The sequence below is a fragment of the Hemiscyllium ocellatum genome, chromosome 24 (assembly GCF_020745735.1).
Source record: "Hemiscyllium ocellatum isolate sHemOce1 chromosome 24, sHemOce1.pat.X.cur, whole genome shotgun sequence".
NCBI classification, from domain to species: Eukaryota; Metazoa; Chordata; class Chondrichthyes; order Orectolobiformes; family Hemiscylliidae; genus Hemiscyllium; species Hemiscyllium ocellatum.
The window spans coordinates 12,114,809-12,135,153 of NC_083424.1; positions in this window are offsets into that span (position 1 = coordinate 12,114,809).

Here is a 20,345-nt window from a genome sequence, read left to right on the forward strand (position 1 = left end):
ATGGGGTATAAGCCTGTGAGGGGCTGCGTGCAAGGGGTTGAGTGCTGGGGATCCATGTGTGTGCATATGACAGAGAGCTTGTATATGAGAGAGGGTCTGCTTGAGTGTGTGTGTGTGTGTCTGTGTGTGTGGTCACACATTTAATACATTGTTTGAGCTGAGATGACACCTATTATTAGATAAACTCGAAGCCACCTTGAGAATATAATTCTGGGATTTACATATTAAAGAACCTAAACCACCACATCCCATTCTAAAAGATGAAAGACTTAATCAAAATTTGTTTAAGAACTATAGCTTGGTGTTGTGTGATTTTTAACTAACGTTGTTTAATATATCATTACAGCTCCATGACACTGTAATCCTTTTGTTATTAATGTCTTATGGTTATGTTCCAAAACCACCTAATGAAGAGGCAGCACCTCGAAAGCTAGTGCTTCCAAATAAACCTGTTGGACTATAGCTTGGTATTGTGTGATTTTTAACCTAGCACAAGGGCAGCAGCTGCTTAGGAACATCAATACCTGCACATCCCCCTCCAAGCCATGCACTATCCCAACTTGGAACCAAACCCTCATCTCTTCACTGTCACTGTGTCAAAATCCTGGAGGTCTCCTCCTCACAACTCAGTGGGTGCCCCTACAACCCAGCAGTGATTTAAGAAGGCAGCTGACCACTAATAGCTCCGGGACAATTAGAGACAAATGATCGAATAAAACAAAAAGAAAATGGAGCAAGCATGCAGTTACTATAAAATATGAGATACCTTATCTCTTTACCTAAGAAATGCTGAGACCTATCTGCAGTTTATCCTTCACCACAAACTAGTACAAAACCCCTAAGCCAGCACATGGAGAAAGATTTATAGCAGCTTTTTACATGTACCACTAAGGAATTTACATCTCCATCATATCAATAGTCATTAATTATGATTTGGAGGTACCGGTATTGTTTGGGGTGTATAAAGTTAAAACTCACACAACACCAGGTTATAGTCCAACAGGTTTATTTGGATGCATTAGCTTTCAGACTACTGCTCCTTCACCACATGGTTGTGGAGTATAAGATCATAAGATACAGAATTTCTTGCAAAAGTTTACAGTATGATGTAACTGAAATTATATGTTGCAAAAGACCTGGACTGTTTGGTTTCAGTTCTTTCTGAACCAACATGCCCATTCTAAAAGATGAAAGACTTAACAAACAATCCAGGTCTTTTTCAAGATATAATTTCAGTTACAGCACACTGTAAATTTTTGCTATAAATTCTGTGTTTTACAATCTTGCACTCCACAACCACATGATGAAGGTGCACCGCTCCGAAAGTTGGTGCTTCCAAATAAACCTGTTGGACTATAACCTGGTGTTGTGTGATTGTTCACCTCATTAATTATATTCATTTGGTCTCCAGCTCCCTTTACTGAGAGCAGTGAAATGATCTCGGACAGGATATTGTCGGGGTTTGTGCAAAGTGAGCTTGATGAGATGGGCAGCAATGAGAATTCTGGTGAGGCCCACCTCAATGCTGGGGGAAACTCATTTTCCTTCAATAAGCAGTGAGATTGTTGCTTGGTGTTGGTGAATTGCTAATTGACAGTGATTACTGATTGTTAAATGCCTTGCTAACAGTGTAACTCAGTCTCCTACCTTACTATAGTGAAGATTGATCAAAGTATTTGTTCAGTTCTTCAGCCATTTCTTTCTTCCACGTTACTACTTCTCCAGCGTCATTTTCCAGCGGTCCAATGCCATGTCTGCTTCTCTTTTGCCCTTTATTTATCTAAAGAAATTCTTGCAACCTTCTTTTATATTACTGGCTAGCTTACCCTCATTTTAACCTTCTCCCTCCTTATTTCGTTTCTTTTGGTCTTTGTAAGCTTTCCAATCTTCTGGTTTCCCACCACCCTTCGCCACATTACATGTTTCTCTTTTGCTTTGGTGCTGTCCCTCACTTCTCCTGCCTCATCTCATCCTCCCTTTAGGATACTTCTTCTTCCTTGGGATGAGTCTCTGCTGTATCTCCTGAATTCCTCCCAGAAACTCCTGCCTTGCTGTTCCACTGTCTTTCCTGCTAGGTTCCTCTCCCAGTCTATTCTGGTCCACTCCTCTCTCATGCTTCTGTAGTTGCCTTTATTCAATTGTAACACTGTTATATCTGATTCCACCTTCTCCCTCTCCAATTGCAGAGTAAAATCTATCAATATATCATCACTCCTCCAGTGTCATTGGCGTAATATCCTGGAAATCCATCGCTAATGGAATTGTGGGTCAATCTACACCAAATGGATTTGTATCCAAACTAAAGCATCGTATACATTACAGCAGCTTTTAAATAATTCTTTGACGAGCTTCAAAAAGAGCTCGACAGCTCTATAAACCGTCAGACTTTCCATTCACAATACTGTGCTGCCACTTCTTCATCGACAGTCACTTTAGGACTAAAGGCTGTGAAATCCTCCAAAAATGGAAACGTCTCACTAATCTCCACCCACTCCCTTTGACAGCTGTCATCCCTTCCGAGCTAAATTCACTCAATTTTCCTCCCTCCATCATTTGAGCCACTACACCACAAACAAATCTGCAAATGAATTACGAGTTTAAAGTTCAGCATTGACTGCTATTCTTGTTACCTGTTTTGGAAGGAATTTTCGTCATTTCAAACTCTTTTTGGAAGAAAATTGCAACTTTGGCTGATTGTGTCCAGTGGGTGATTTCATTAACCACCTTGAAAGGCAAAGGGAAGGATAGTGGCCTGTGATATGTAACAGCTGGCTAATCACACATTTTACACAATGGCGATATGTTACAATGATTCACCATTAGTACTGGATCAGACATAAACCTGAGTTCCCTGGTGTGCTGCTATATTAAGTGGTAGTGATATTAAGAACTGAAGTATTAGAAAACAGACAAAGCATAGCAGGCAGGATCTACCATTCTCAACTGGATACAATCCGACATCATCTAAATTACAAGCTTAAATATCCAAGCCTCTTCAAATGCTGAGTTTGAGACAGGAGTTTAATCTAGCGTTTCTTCTTTCCTCCTTGGAACGTTAAATCTGGGACTTCAATTTCCACCGATGCCTCAAAGGAAAGGTTATTACCCACTGTGGGACGGTCTCTGAGCACAGGACACAATCACAGAGTAAAGGGCCACCCGTTTAAGACAAAAATGTGGAAGAATTTCTTCTCTGAGGGGGTCATAAACCTGGCAATTCTTCACCACGGAGGGTTGTAGGGACTGCATTGTTAATGATCTTCAAGACTGAGATGGACGGATTTTTTTATCAATAAGGGAATTAAGGATTAAAGGGTAAAAGTAGGAAAGTGGAGTTGATTATCAGATCAACTATGATCTCATTGAATAGCAGAGCAGACTCAATGGGCTGAATGGCCTTCTTCAGCAATTACATCTTATCGTCTTATGGTCAAATGTTCGCAAGGGGGAATGGGTAACATAGGATCCAATATTTACGCTTTTTCCCTTAATTCCATCTCTGTTGTGTGACCAACATTCAGACCTTGCAGCCTTATCCACCTCACCCACCCCACATCATCCCAACACTGCATTTCCAGAAACCCCTCCAGCTATCCTGCCCACCTGCCCTCCTTATGTTTCAATTCATCAAAAACACTGCAATCTATATCTTCACTGCCATCATCCTGTCCTGGTGTACCTCCTCCCTGGTTTCCTGCTTCTCCCACCCCATCATGGCTTAGTGATTTTCTCCTGTCAATGTTCATTCGCATGCTCCTCTTTCCCTTTCTCCACAACCAGTAAGACACCTTGGAGCTCTGGTATTTGTCCAATTCTCTTTCTTGCCTGGGTCCTAAGTTCTGGAAGTCACTCAAGCCCCACTGCCTATTGACTAGCTATGTTTCTATTTAACATTCTTTGAAACCTACATCTTAATATCATTTTCATGTCTCAGTGTCAACTGTTCTCAGAAGATACTACTGAAAAGTTATTTGTGACATTTTACTAGATTAAGGGCACTATATAAATGTAGGCTGCCGTTGTTATCTCCACCCAGCTTTCTTGAATTTATCTCCTCTCTCATCGCATTCAGAGACATATCTTCCGAATCTCACTCCTTTTCAATGCTGCCCGAATTGTATGTTCCATGTCTTCAGTTTCCCCTTTCTGTTAACCCTTGTCTGATGACCACCATTTCTCTTTCCTCCAGGGCTAACCATATTAAAGCCATCGTACTGTACAATGTATCTATCAGGGGTTCCCAAACTTCTGGGATCTGAAACTCAGATACCACAATCAATGGCCAAGGAGCTCATGCTCCATCTTGACCACTGAGGTGTCCCTTTGAATACCCGTGGCCCCTTTAAAACCTGCCATTATTCTTCATTTTTTATTTATTTATGGGATGAGGACATCGCTGGCTAGGCCATCAATTATTGCCCAGAGGGCAGTTAAGAGTCAACCACATTGCTGTGGGTCTGGAGTCATAGGTAGGCCAGACCAGGCAAGGATGGCAGTTTCCTTCCCTAAAGGACATAAATGAACCAGGTGGGTTTTTCCAACAATCGATGATGGATCCATGGTCATCATTAGACCCTTATAACCAGATTTTTGTTGAATTCATAATTCCACCATCTCCCGTGTTGGGATTCAAACCCAGGTCCCCAGAGCATTACCTGGATCTCTGGATTAACAGTCCAGTGGTAATACCACTAGGCCATTGCCTCCCCTCTTGGATTGTGCTCCCTGAGGCCCAATTGATGCTTAACTCACAGCCTATACAAAGGTGAGTCTGCATTGTTTCTCAGGTCAGACACAGGACACAGCCCACCTTTTCTGTGATGGATTTGGATTTATGGAGGCAATGGTCCAGTGGAATTATCACTAAAATATTAATCCAGTGGCCCAGATATTATCCTGGGGACCCAGGTTTGAATACCACAATGGCAGATGTTGCAATTTGAATTCAATTTTATAAATTGAATTTTGGAAATGTAGTGTCTAATGATGACTGTGAATCCACTGCCAATTGTTGGAAAAACCCATCTGGTTCATGCACATCCTTCAAGGAGGGAACCTGCCATCCTTACCTGGTCTGGCCTACGTGTCACTCCAGGCGAAAGTGAGGCAGCATCCGAGGAGCAGGGAAATCGACGTTTTGGGCAAACGCCCTTCATCAGGAAGGACCCAGGAATCACTCCAGACCCACAGCAATATGGTCGACTCTTAAACTGCCCTCTGGGCAATTAGGTATGGGTTATAAATGGTGACCTGGCCAGCAACATGTTAATCCCATGGACTGCACAGATCCCACCCAGCTCATCAGCATCCTGCCTGGTTCTGAAGACTTATACCTGAAATATTAACTCTGATTTCTCTCCACAGATGCTGGCAAGCCTGCTGAGATTTTCCAGAAATTTCTATATTTTATTTCTGATTTCTAAGCATCTGCTGTTCTTGCAGTTTTCTTACCATCACTCCGTTGCCTGCATCCCAAATCCAAACCCCTCTCCCCATTTTCATCCATGTCTCCCACATGTTCTGTGGCATTAAAATGGAATCCCATCAGAAAATCAGCACTGATATTCCTCCCGTTAACTCCAAAACTCTGTTGGAAACAGATTTGTAGTCAATGTTTTACAAAAGAGACAGCTAGGACTGACATGTTTCAAAAACATAGCAGTCTTGCCTCACTAGCACAATTACATTGTATTCTGCAGATGTTTTGGTGATAACCATAAATGTAATTCAGAACTAAATCATTGACATTTATAATCTATTGTAGGGAGCATCGAGGTGAGGCAGAAATAGTATTATCTAACTTTCAAGATATAAGTGACAACCCAAGGCTTTCAACAATGCTAAATATATGGGCCTCAATAAGATAATGGGAAAAGTAAGGACTATGCAATTAGACTGTTCAACTTCAGCATCCATTACATTTACAAGGAGATAAATACATCAGCACCTTCCTAATGTCAAGTTCAGATTTCATGCTTATACTGTGTTCCATGCTTCGTATCAGAATAGACAATATGAGAGAGGGAGGGAGAGAGAGAGAGAGAGAATAAGAAATGATGGGAAACAGAATTATAATACTTTTCACAGTCTCAGGATTGCCCAAGTGGGGCCCAGCAGCGTCGACTCGAGTGGGGCCCAGCAGCACAGATTCGAGAAGCTCCAGCAACACCAATCCATGACATCAATATTGAAGGTGAGTTTGAGTTCCCGGTGGCATCTGACAACGTGGTCCTAGCACTGACTCATGGCTGCTACAGCGGAGGAGACTTTCGATTCCTGGCAGTGTCTGTGTGCAGCGCAGATTCATGGAGATGATGGCCGCATCGAGTTTAGGCCCAATGTCTGACCAATAGGCCCATGGCCCTTGGCTGGACACTTACCAAGAAGGACTGTAAATCTGAATGCTGTTTCTGTTTTTATATTCTATGTTTTGATTTATTTTTATGTTTTAAGATAGCGCAGAAGAGTGGCAACACTATACAGCACTCTTCACTATATTTTGTAACAAAATACACATGAACATAAATTAATCAATCAAATAAACCACCTGTTTTAAAGACTGGAATAAAATCAGGAAGTGCTGGGGAAACTCAGCAGGTCTGGTAGCAGTGCAGGGAGAGAGGAAAAGACTTAACACTTTGAGCTGAATGCCTTATTCAGAATTCCAGAAATGTCTGTACTTCAAAAGTCCTCTTATTGGCCATGAAACACTTTGGTAGGGCCTGGCATCACAAAAGACAATATATAAATGCAAGCCTCATTCTTTTTTTTCTTACGAGGTTAAATGAATTTTCAATATTAACAGAGGAGATATCAAAATTCAATGCATTAATTGTCACTCTAATGCTGCCTTGATTCCTACTTTAGACTTAAAGAGGTCCATACAAAATGAGCTCATGGCAACACAGTGCAGTTAATGTCTGAAACATTGAAAATAGGAGATTATACAAATATCTACTTTCAGTGTTTTGGAAACTGAAATAACATCCTTGTCAAGTCAATGATATCAAACCTTAAGAAACCAATACTATGATCATTACAATGTTGTCACATATATCTAGAAAGAGACAAAGAGAAACTGAGAGAGACAGTCCCTCTGCTCTGTAATTACTGTCGTGCCTTCAGCTATATAGACCCTCTGGCATTACCTTGCTAAATCCATCCTCCTCTTTAGCTTCCTATAAAACTCTCCATAAAATAACTTTTAACCAAATTCCTTGTCACTTGTCTCCTTTTTTGGCTCAGGGTCAATTTTTTTAATCTAAGTAAGGTCCTGCAATGCATTTTGGGATGTTGTACAACATTAAAGCAGCTAGATAATTGCAAGTTGTTGTTTAGAGAGCAGAGACAGAGATGGAGAGAAAAAAGCCAGGAGACATTAAGTGGTAGTGCTATCATTTTACTTCACATCCTTTAAGATTAAGAATGAATTTGTATTGATTTTGGCAAGTACAGGCTGTAAATTAGTGCCAGTGATAGCTCTTGTCATAGACAGAAGTGGTGGGATATTGATCAGAATCAGATATGAAGGCAAAGTAATAAGTGAGAGGGCAAAAATATACAACCCATGAATGGTCAGGTTCAATGGTACTATATGTCTCCCTCATTATACATTTAAAAACGGAAGCAAACACAGGGTTGTTAGGAATTTCAAGGTCCAATTTAATGATCTGAAAAGCTGTAGAATAAAAGGGACATTAAATTGAAAAACAAATGCTTCTCACCAAGTGAATTAAGTCTGGAATTACGAAAAGAACTGTATAGTGTTAATGCTGAGCATTTTCTGGAATATTCATCACTGAATATTAAAGGAATTGATTTATTAAAATTTAATTTTATCCTACAATGGCATCCTGAAGTTCCTGATAGCTTGCAACATCCATCATGAAAACTGCTTTGCCAAGCTTATAACTGATTGTAATAATTATACAATTAATGGTGTTAAAATGTGTCTCCAAATTACAGGAAGAAGTGATCGAGTAGGTTCCCTTTTTTTTCTTTTTGATTTGTGAGCTCCTGATTTCAATCTGATCTTTCTTTCAACAGCTAAGACAACAAGGGGTCTATGGCTCAGATTGCAAAGCTAGAGAATGTTAAGGGCAAGGAACTGGAAACTAAACTAGACTAATCTGACGACCGCAGACCTTATATAAGGATCAGCAAGACTATATCAAATAAAACAAGGACTTTTAAAACCAAGGATGAAATTAAACTTTTCAGAAGTGCAAAAAAGTCAATCTACTAAGGTGCTGTAACCTATACAGCCATTTCCACTAGCCCTTATTCTGAACAATGACCATTTCCCAACATGCAATTGTTTTATTTCTTCACACATGGCATGAGGGTGTTGCTGGCTGGGCCAACATTTATTGCCCGTCCCTAGTTGCCCCTTGAGAAAGTGGTGGCAAGATGCCTTAGAGACATAGAGGCATAGAGATGTGCAGCACAGAAACAGACCCTTCGGTCCAACCCGTCCATGCCGACCAGATATCCCAACCCAATCTAGTCCCACTTACCAGCAACCGGCCCATATCCCTCCAAACCCTTCCTATTCATATACTCATCCAAATACCTCTTAGATGTTGCAATTGTACCAGCCTCCACCACATCCTCTGGCAGCTCATTCCATACACGTAACACCCTCTGCATGAAAAAGTTGCCCCTTAGGTCTCTTTTATATCTTTCCCCTCTCACCCTAAACATATGCCCTCTAGTTCTGGACTCCCGACCTGTATCTGTATCCAAATGGCTAGTTCTCCCTGTATTCCATGAGATCTAACCTTGCTAATCAGTCTCCCATGGGGAACCTCGTCGAACGCCTTACTGAAGTCCATATAGATCACATTTACTGCTCTGCCCTCATCGATCTTCTTTGTTACTTTTTCAAAAAACTCAATCAAGTTTGTGAGACATGATTTCCCATGCACAAAGCCATGTTGACTATCCCGAATCTGTCCTTGCCTTTCCAAATACATGTACATCCTGTCCCTCAGGATTCCCTCCAACAACTTGCCCGCCATCGAGGTCAGACTCACCGGTCTACAGTTCCCTGGCTTATCTTTACTGCCCTTCTTAAACAGTGGCACCACATTTGCCAACCTCCAGTCTTCTGGCACCTCACCTGTGACTATTGATGATACAAATATCTCAGCGAGAGGCCCAGCAATCACTTCTATAGCTTCCCACAGAGTTCTCGGGTACACCTGATCAGGTCCTGGGGATTTATCCACCTTTAACCGTTTCAAGGCATCCAGCACTTCCTCCTCTGTAATCTGGACATTTTGCAAAATGTCACCATCTATTTCCCTACGGTCTATGTCTTCCATATCCTTTTCCACAGCAAATACTGATGCAAAATATTTATTTAGTATCTCCCCAATTTTCTATGGCTCCACACAAAGGCCGCCTTGCTGATCTTTGATGGGCCCTATTCTCTCTGTAGTTACCCTTTTATCCTTAATATATTTGTAAAAACCCTTTGGATTCTCCTTAATTCTGTTTGCCAAAGCTATCTCATGTCCCCGTTTTGCCCTCCTGATTTCCCTCTTAAATATACTCCTACTTTCTTTATACTCTTGTAAGGATTCACTCGATCTACCCTGTCTACACCTGACATATGCTTCCTTCTTTTTCTTAATGAAACTCTCAATTTCTTTAGTCATCCAGCATTCCCTATACCTACCAGCCTTCCCTTTCACCCTGACAGGAATATACTTTCTCTGGATTCTTGTTATCTCATTTCTGAAGGCTTCCCATTTTCCAGCCGTCCCTTTACCTGCGAACATCTGCCCCCAATCAGCTTTCGAAAGCTCTTAACTAATACCGTCAAAATTGGCCTTTCTCCAATTTAGAACTTTTAGATCTGGTCTATCCTTTTCCATCACTATTTTAAAATGAATAGAATTATGGTTACTTGCCCCAAAGTGCTCCCCACTGACACCTCAGTCACCTGCCTTGCCTTATTTCCCAAAGTAGGTCAAGTTTTGCACCTTCTCTAGTAGGTACATCCATATACTGAATCAGAAAACTGTCTTGTACACACTTAAGAAATTCCTCTCCAGCTAAACATTTAACACTATGGCAGTCCAAGTCGATATTTGGAAGGTTAAAAATCCCCAACCATAACCACCCTATTATTCTTACAGATAGCTGAGATCTCCTTACAAGTTTGTTTCTTAATTTCCCTCTGACTATTGGGGGGTCCATAATACAATCCCAATAAGGTGATCATCCCTTTCTTATTTCTCAATTCCACGCAAATAACTTCCCTGGACGTATTACTGGGAATATCCTCCCTCAGCACAGCTGTAATGCTATCCGTTATCAAAAATACCACTCCCTCTCCTCTCTTGCCTCCCTTTCTATCCTTCCTGTAGCATTTGTATCCTGGAACATTAAGCTGCTAATCCTGCCCATCCCTGAGCCATGTTTCTGTAATTGCTATGATAGCCCAGTCCATGTTCCTAACCATGCCCTGAGTTCATCTGCCTTCCCAGTTAGGCCCCTTGCATTGAAATAAATGCAGTTTAATTCATTAGTCCTACCTTGTCCCTGCCTGCCCTGACTGTTTGACTCAGTTCTGTTCTCAGCTGTACCCATCTCAGATCGATCTCTTTCCTCATTATCTCCCTGGATCCCACCCCCCCAACCTTATCAGTTTAAATCCTCCCAAGCAGTTCTAGCAAATTTCCCTGTCAGTATATTAGTCCCCTGCCAATTTACGTGCAATCCGTCCTCCTTGTACAGGTCACTTCTAACCCAAAAGAGATTCCAATGATCCAAAGATGTGAATCCTTCTCCCATACACCAGCTCCTCAGCCATGCATTCATCTGCTCTATCCTCCTATTCCTGCCCTCATTAGCTCGTAGCACAGGGAGTAACACAGATATTACTACCCTTGAGGACCTCCTTTTTAAATTTCTGCCTAACTCTCTGTAATCTCCCTTCAGAATCTCAACCTTTTCCCTTCCTATGACGTTGGTTCCAATGTGGAACATGACCTCCTGCTGGCCCCTCTCTCCCGTGAGAACATTCTGCACCCTCTTGGAGACATCCTTGATCCTGGGCACCAGGGAAACACCATACATTCTGGTTTTTTCGCTGCTGGCCACAGAAACATCTGTCTGTACCTTGGACTACAGAATTCCCTAACACAATTGATCTCTTGGAAGCTGACATACCCCTCGTTGCATTAGAGCCAGTCTCAATCCCAGAAACTTGGCTGTTCATGCTACATTCCCCTGAGAATCCATCACTCCCTACATTTTCCAAAACAGCATACCTGTTTGAAATGGGTGTATCCACAAAAGATTTCTGCCCTAGGTGCTGACCTCTCACCCTTCCTGGAGTTAACTCACCTATGTGACTGGATCTGAGACATTCCCCCCTTCCTATAACTGCTATCCATCACATACTGTTGCTGTTGCAAATTCCTCATCGCTTCTATCTGTCTCTCCAACCGATCCACTCGATCTGATAAGATTCACATCCAACATATTTATGGCATCTTGAACCCCTGCAGTCCACAATGCCTTTAGGGAGGTAATTCCACGATTTTGAGCCAGCGACAGTGAAGGGACAGCGATATATTTCCAAGTCAGGATGGTGAGTGGCTTGGAGGGGATCTTTCAGGTTGCAGTACTCTCATGTGTCTGCTGCCCTTGTCCTTCCAGATGGAAGTGGTCATGGGTTTGGAAAGTACTGTCTGAAAATCTTTGATGAATTTCTGCATCGCATCTTGTAGACAGTACACGCTGCTGCTATGGAGTGTCGGTGTTGGTGGGAGTGGATTCTTGTGCATATGGTGCCAATCAAATGGACTGCTTTGTCCTGGATGGTGTCAGGTTTCTTGTGTGTTGTTGGAGCTGCATCCATCTAGGCAAGTGGGGAATATTCCATCACATTCCTGACTTGTGCCTTGCAGGGGGTGGAGAGGCTTTGGGGAGGCAGCGATGAGTTACTCACTGCAAATATTCCAAGCCTGTGACCTGTCCTTGTAGCCATTGGCGAGTCCGGTTGAGTCTCTGGTCAATGACAACCCCTAGGATTTTGCTATCTTTTTGGTATTTTATTTTCTGAAACATTAAAACTTGTACTTTTACTGATCAGTATCATTCACAATATATTGAACCCATTCCTTCTCAACTTGATCATGCAGATACTTGTTATAAGCAGAGTCTCATTCAGAAATGAGAATATTTTGATTTTCACAGACCTGCATTAAGCAGCTAACCAATATGATCTCCAGGAGGATGACACATATTGACACATACTGAAGGAGCAGCGCTTCTAGTGCTTCGGAATAATCCTGTTGGACTACAACCTGATGCTGTGTGATTTTTAACAGTGTAATCTCAGCAGTTAACATGATGGTGCTACCAATGAAATCTGCACATGACCTGTCTTTCTTCTTGTTCCACTGACATCCCCATTTAACTTGGACCCTTTCTCCTGTGTCAGTCTCTGGCCATGCATCCTGTTGCAGATTTCCCCTTTCCTTGAAACGTTAGGTGGGATTGTTTTCACTGGGAGCAAGATCGAAGGTGGGTAGGGCATTTAGTGAGGAAAAGCAGTGGTCTCCCAGAGCCCCAGCAGTTTCTCACTTCCATCAGTTCTGAGTGGTAAGACCCATGGTTGAACTTCCTTCCCATCTCTGGACTCTGTAGGTTAGCATGAAAATGGTGGCTTGTTTGAAGTACCCATGCCTTTGCTGAATGCCATAGCCAAAATGAAGGCCATTCATCACTCAATACCTAAACTGGCTCTTTACTGGAGTGATCTAAATAATCATATTTCCCATCTCCTCCCATATCTTTTCCATGATGTGGAGGGGCTGGTGTTGGACTGGGGTAGACAAAGGCAGAAGTCATATGACACCAGGTTATAATCCAAAGGGTTTATTTGAAATCACAAGCTTTGGGAGTGCTGCTCCTTCACCAGGTGAAGCTCTGCCTGATTTTACCTGACGAAGGAGCAGCGCTCAGAAAGCTCATGCTTCCAAATAAACCTGTTGGACTATAACTTGGTGTTGTGTGAATTCTAACCATGTCTTTCAATACACCTTTCAAGTATTCGGCTGCCTCTGTGGAAATGTTCCTATTTATTCTATTTCCGTTCTCTGTACAGACAGAACATTCAGATCATGACATTCACTGTGTGAAAAAAAATGTTTGTCTCGTCACCCCTGGTTCACTTGCCTTAAATCTGTATCCTCTGGTTAATGACCCAGTATGACATTAGAAACAGTTTCTCTGTATTTATTGTATCAACACCCTGCACAGTTTTGAATATTTCTATCATATCTCCTTTTATATCTCCTCTGTTGTGAGGACGATAGCCCCAGTTCCTCCGGTCTCTTCCCTTGAGTTCCGCATCCCTGCTCCAATCCCATCTACACTCTCACCAAGACCTCATATTCATGCTAAAGTGAACATAAAGCTGACCCGAGGATCCCCAGTGGTTCGCTTCCTCACTTTTGTATTCTGTTTCTCTCTTAATAAAGTAAAGGATTCCATACATCTTTTTAACAGCCTTTTCAAACAAAGCAAATTATGGAGAAAAACATCGATAAAGCAGTGAAGTTAAGCTTCGTAAAGACCTTAAGATTCCTGCACTCTCAACAGCAATTTGTCAGTTTGTTCAAGAGACATACTAATCCGATGAAAGTGTTGCAGTTTCTGCTTTTTGCACACTGTCAGGTCAGTCACTTAAAAGAAATTGAATCATGATCCTGTGATGTACAATTTTGTTTTTCATTGTTAATTATTTGGAATAAGCAGTATGGAAAAATTGAATTCAGGGGATCAAGGATTAACTGTGTTGGAGCAGGAGGCAACAGTTTCCAAGGAGATAAGAGGCACTGTTTTAATTATTGTTCACTGTCACCTCTTTCATACTACAATGAGGAGTAAAGTCATTGTAACACAGACTGGTTGTTTAAAAGTAATGGAGTGAAATACACCACCAATTCTCACTAATGTTACCATCAAATAGGTAAAAGGAAAAAAAGCCATACTCATGCCTTCATTTCAAATATCTGACATTTTCTGAACAACAGCTTGCTCCTTCTAATGTAGTAAAATGTCTCAAGGCACTTTCCAGGGAAGAAGTTGCTTGGCTCTGCAGTTAATGAATTAACAAGAGGCAGACAAAGTAATTAGGCTCAGCAGGTCTCCTTCTTATCCATGAATCAAAAGCCACTGGTTCAAGCCTCCACACAGCAGACAATCTAAGCAAACACTTCCGTGCTGTATTGAGGGGCCTACTGCACTGTGATGAGACATAAATCAAAGGCTCTGACTGGGTTAAAGTGGACATCAAGAACCCATGATATGAAGAATAGGGAACTCGCCCAGTATCAGCACCAAAATCCCTTGCACTGCAACCAAAATCAAAATAATTGGAGTATTACATATCTATTTTCCTCACCATCTATAAATTGGTTGTGACATTTAAGCATAAAATACCAATGAGTACACAGAATATAGAATCCCTACAGTGTGGAAACAGGTCATTTGGCCCAACCAGTCCACACCGACCCTCCCAAGAGTAACCTACCCAGGCCAATTCCCCTATCCCTTTACATTTATCTCTGACTAATGCACCCACCCCACACATCCCTGAATAGTATGGGCAATTTAGCATGGTCAATTCATGTAGCCTGCAGAACTTTCAGTTATGGGAGGAAATGGGAGCGCCCGAAGTAAACCCACACAGACAAAGGGAGAATGTGCACTCCACACAGACAGTTGCCCGAGGGTGGAATCGAACCAGAGTCCCTAGTGCTGCGAGGAAGCAGTGCTAACCACTGAGTCACCATGCCACCCAAGATAAGGATGTTATTTCTATTATTCTTTCATAGGATGTGGACATTGCTGGCTGGACCAGCATGTGTTGCCCGTCCCTAATTATCTTGGCACAGAGAATGGCGTGGTGCATGATCAGACTTTTACTAGTGTTTGCAAAGAGTTAGCCTGAGTGTAATCTGGATTACTAGTCCAATAACATTCACCTCTCTCAACAGAGATAAATGTAGGCTTTATCTTTATTCTTTTGCAATATCTGGGCATCGCTGGTTAGGTTGGTATTTATTGCCTATAACTAACTGACCTGGAGAAGGTGGTAGTGAGCTACAGTCTATGCAGTGTCAGTGCAACTACTGAGCTGTTCGGATGGGCATAACAGAATATTCACCGAGTGATATTGAAGGAATGGCCACATATTTCCAAATCAGGATGGTATGTGGCTTGAAGAGGAACTTGCAAGTGTTGTTTTTTTTTAAAATTCGTTCACAGGAAGAGGACATTGCCCAGAGGACAGTTAAGTGTCAACCACATTACTGTGGGTCTGGAGTCACATGTTGGCCAGACCTGTTAAGGATGGCAGATTTCTTTCCCAGATGGGGTTTTCCTGACAATCATTCACTGTCATCGTTAGATTCTTAATTCTAGATTCTTTATTGAATTCAAAACTGCCATGACAGGATTGAAACCTGGATCCCCAGAACATTACCTGAGTCTCTGGATTAACAAACAAAGAATAATACCACTCGGCCATCACTCCCCATGAGATTAGAGTGGTGCTGGAAATGCACAGCATGTCAGGCAGCATCCGAGGAACAGGAAAATCGACGTTTCGGGCAGGAGCCCTTCATCAGGAACCCAAAATGTCAATTTTTCTGTTCCTTGGATGCTGCTGTGTATTTGCAGCACCCCACTAATCTTGATTCTAATTTCCAGCATCTGCAGTCTTCACTTTCGCTATCACTCCCTGTGAGTACGCCCATATATCTGCTGCCTTTTTCCTTCTAGATGGGTGATATTCTGGAGGTCCTGACGAAAGAATATTTTGATATATAACAACATGTTTTTCATGATTGCAGTAATATTAACATATACACACACACTGAGGAAATGGCCAGATTTAATCAATTGTCTGTGTTTCCACAGAAGTGTCATGTGCAAATCTTCTCAAGAGATTGACAAGGAGAGGAATAAACCAGCAGCTAAAGTCCACATTCCTAACTGCCATCCAGTAAAACCAGAAAGTGTGTGTGAGCCAGACTCAGGGCAAGGTTGAGTTCTGGTGCCCTTATGATTACATGCTTGATGCTTTGCTGTCAATGCTGATGAGAGAACATTAGTCTCATGCATGGGACACCAGAGGCCAACTAGTGGTTTGTGTGACCATACTCCAAGATTCGACACTTTCCACAAAGTTCGGGAAATAGTAATTACACCAACAATAGCTACAAGAGCATGCTTATAAGGCACTTCGATTTAAAAAAAATACTAAAAGCATTTTAGAGGCACATTACAAAATAAAATGTAACTCCAGGCCTCATAAGGAGATATTACATCAGATGACCAAAAACCTGATCAAATTGGTAGTGTTTGAGCAGTATCTTAGAGAGGCAGGGAGGCATCAGGAGGACATTTCAAATCCAAAGGGTCCGTCTTTCACTGGAGAGCATTGAGGTTTGACAAATGACCTTATACAGGTTTATAAAATTGTTGAGGGGTTCAGGTCAGGTGAATGGCAGGTATTTTTTGTCCCCAGGATAGAGGGTTTCAAGACTAGGAGGCATACTTTGAAAGTGAGAGGATAAAGATTTAAAAAAGACACAAGGGGCAACTTTTTTGCACAGAGAGTGCTTCATGTGTGGAATTAACTTCCAGAGGAAGTGATGGATGATGGTACAATTACAATGTTTAAAACACGTTTGGTAAGTTCATGAATAAGAAATTGAACCAAGCGCAGGCAGATTGGATTAGTTTTGTTTGTGACTATGATTAGCATGGACTGGTAGGACCGAAGGGTCCATTTCTGTGTTGTATGGCTCGATGACACTATCTACCCCCCACACAAGCTGCTCTAACACTGCAGTATCTCTGATTGTGTTGACTAAAGCCTATTGCTTAACACTGAGCTGAGTGGTCTTGGGCCTGCTCTACATTAGTTCACCCATGGCCAACTTTCGATCTTCTTCTTAATTGCCTTGGCAACATGAGAAACCGTGGAACAACCACTTAAACCACAGCGATCAGGATAAAGTCCAAAGCCAGGCAAACCATGCGGTTAGTTTACATAGACAAAGCCTGGATCCGCAACCCAAGTCAACACCACAGTCCTAATGAAGTGAAAACTGCTGAATCTTTCCACATCATTTGAATACAATTACAATATCAAATTATTCACAGGATGCTTTTTACGAGGAGCCATCAGACTATCAATTTTATAGTATAATAACAGTTAAATTACAGCACAGAATTCTATTACAAGGCATTGCTTTTTGCCTATTTTACCTAACCTACTTGCCTCACAAAACATGTAAACACACTTGGTTACCCAGACGAGACCAAGCATTGAATGTTTCCATCAGGATCTCATAAATCTAGCACCCAACTCATTTGTCTTTTGCCTGCTAAAACCTTAAATTTGACAGTAACTAATTCAAGTTAACGAAGACGACTTGCCTTAAAGTCAGTTCTTCTGTAATACTGATAGGTATGAGATTGTGTCAGTCCTTCAGGTACAGCACCAAATTTAGTTCATGAGCACAAATTAACTTTTCACATCAGAGAGGCCAATGTCAGGTAAACAACTAAATCTTCTCCTTTCTTTCTGCGGTAGTGATGTCGACTCTTCCTCATGGTAAGCATGGTTCAGTTGGTGGCACCACCCTCTCCCTGGGTCAGGTTACCCTGAGTTCAAGTCCAATGGCAGGGACTTGAGCATAAAATTTAGGTCTACAATCTGTGGTAGAAGGTAAGGGTTTTGAAAAAGTTAATACTGTCAGTTTTTGGAGAGATAATGAGGCATGATGTCTAATGGAGGTAGATGTGTAATTTCTGGCTCCCAATAATTGTAATTAAACTTACATTAATGTTAATATATCAATTGCTGTCATGCAACAAACTACTGTGGTAATGTAAAACAAGTGACAAATGCTCATCTCGTTAAGACTCTTTTGTGGTTTATTCTTGACTATGATAATTAAACAGGCCATTATACTCAGAAGAAAAGAAAGGTTGGTAGCAGCGAACTACCTCAACCACAGAACTCAATATGAGGTGGTGATCAGCAGTGGGTACCACTGCTAATATACTTCAAGGTAACAGTGGGAAATAAAGTCTATTGACCCAAGAAGAAAACATCTTTGGAAGGCAAGTTTACTGCTTTGAGTTTGATTGAGCACCCTGGGACCCATGATGTTAAAGTTACTGAGCAATTATTGTTGGTGACAGTCTGCTTGATGCTGCTAATCTCCTTGGTCCTTGACCAGGTGACTTTTCTTCTACATGAGCCTTGACAATGAGTCTTCAAAGCATATATTTATTCAACATTTTCTGCAAACTCACAAAGTTTCCTTACTGACAAACCCAGGTCCCTTCTATTCTAGCTCAAGGGTGCAATGCAGTCTTTTTTTATTATTAAGACAAACTTATAATTTTAACTTAGCTTGAAATAACTTTTTATTCTAATCAAAAGGAAATCAGTTCTAGTTTCTTGGCAGTTAATGTTCCAACTACAGTTATTTATAATCACAGAAACTAGCACTGCTTAAGAGTGAGAGAGTCTTTTTTGTCCAAATTTTCTGTTGTCCAAATCTGTAACTGAGTGATCCTCAATTAGATTTCCAAATAACTACCACTAAAATGTCAAAATCTTTTATAGATGACCGCTATAACTGCTGTAGTGTGAGTTTGCTTCCAAAGAAAACAAAAAGTGATGGAGATTACAGTGGGCAAGCAACATCCAAGGAGGTGCCGGGGTTGGACTGGGATAGACAAAGCTAAAAATCACACAACACTAGGTTTTAATCCAACAGGTTCCAACAGTCCTTCCAAATAAACCTGTTAGACTATAACCTGATGTTGTGTGATTTTAAACTTTGTCCAAGGAGAGAGAGCAAGCTAACATATCAAGTCTAGATGACTCTTCATCAGAGCTCAACCCAGCTTCCAACAGGGCATTTCACCTGATACAGCAATTTTTATGCTATACCTCATAATTTAAGAAACTAGGCATGGATGTTGAGGTATTGAAGAATCTGACAGACATTTTCTAGAACAATTATGTACAAATATTACATTCCTCAGAAGCATAAGTGTCTCAGTGAATATTTAGCTGTTAGGTTACAGACTAACCTATTTAGAGTACAGTGCCATGCTTCATGTGATCCTTGGTAATGTGGAATATGAGCCATTTCTACTCTCAGGCCACATGCTTTGATACATTGATAATATCATGAGCTTTTCTCTAAAAGGCATATTGATAAATTGACTGCGAGACATAATATAAAGGATTCAAAACCATGAGGGTCTGGCAGATTAGATCGGTAGAAACCATTTCCATTGGTAGCATGACTAGGATCAGGAGTTTACATGTTTAAGGCAATTAGTAGAAGCATCAATGGAGCCAAGAGGAAAATGTTTTGGCCATGGAGATCTAGAATGTGCTGACCTAATGTGTGATGCAGGCGGGTTCAATGGAGGCATTCAAGATAGAATTGGAATATTATCTAAAAAGGAAGAAGTGCTAGGTAACAAAGAGAGGGTGAAAGAGTGGGACTACATTAGCAAGTTTTGAGAAAATTTGTAGGTTGAGGTTCTGGATGTAAGCTTGCTCACAGAGCTGCAAGGTTCATTTTTAGATGTTTTGTTGCTGTACTAAGTGACATCATCAGTAAGCCTCCGGTGAAGCATTGGTGTTAGTGACCCACTTACCATTTATGTACTTAGGTTTCCTTGGGTTGGTGTCATTTCCTGTGATGATGTCATTGTGGGACTAAGTGCTGTTCATTTGAAGAGTTGACGCTCGACGCAACAAGCCAAATGGACTCCTACAATGCTGTAACAAATCTCTGATTCTGTGCATAAGACCTAGGAGCAGATATTCATCCACCCTTTCCCTAGGGGTGATAAATGAATTTTAAAAATGGAAATAGAAGAACCTGTTTTATATCTCATTTCCCAAGTTGAACACAAGCGTTGAGATTGTGCAGTAAGTTGATCTCAATTGTGATAGATCTGGCTCATCCAAATCCATTGTAATACAATGGGTCGGTGTTAAATGCAGCAGTCCCATGCAAGCAAGGGCTAAGCAGGTTCACCAACGCCCGAGCGTGCAGACTTGAGGAGTCCCAGTATCACCTATAACCAAGTTTTGTGAGATTACAGCTCCTCTATTATGTTTTAAAGGGACTTCTGCTCAACATTTGGTTGCATTTCCACCCCATGTTCCTAATTTTTAGCTATTCATACAAACAGGAGTGGGCTGAGCAGAAGACTTCTTCGTGGGTCTGCTCCTGGGCCTGGTCAAAGTGATAACTAGCCAGGTCATT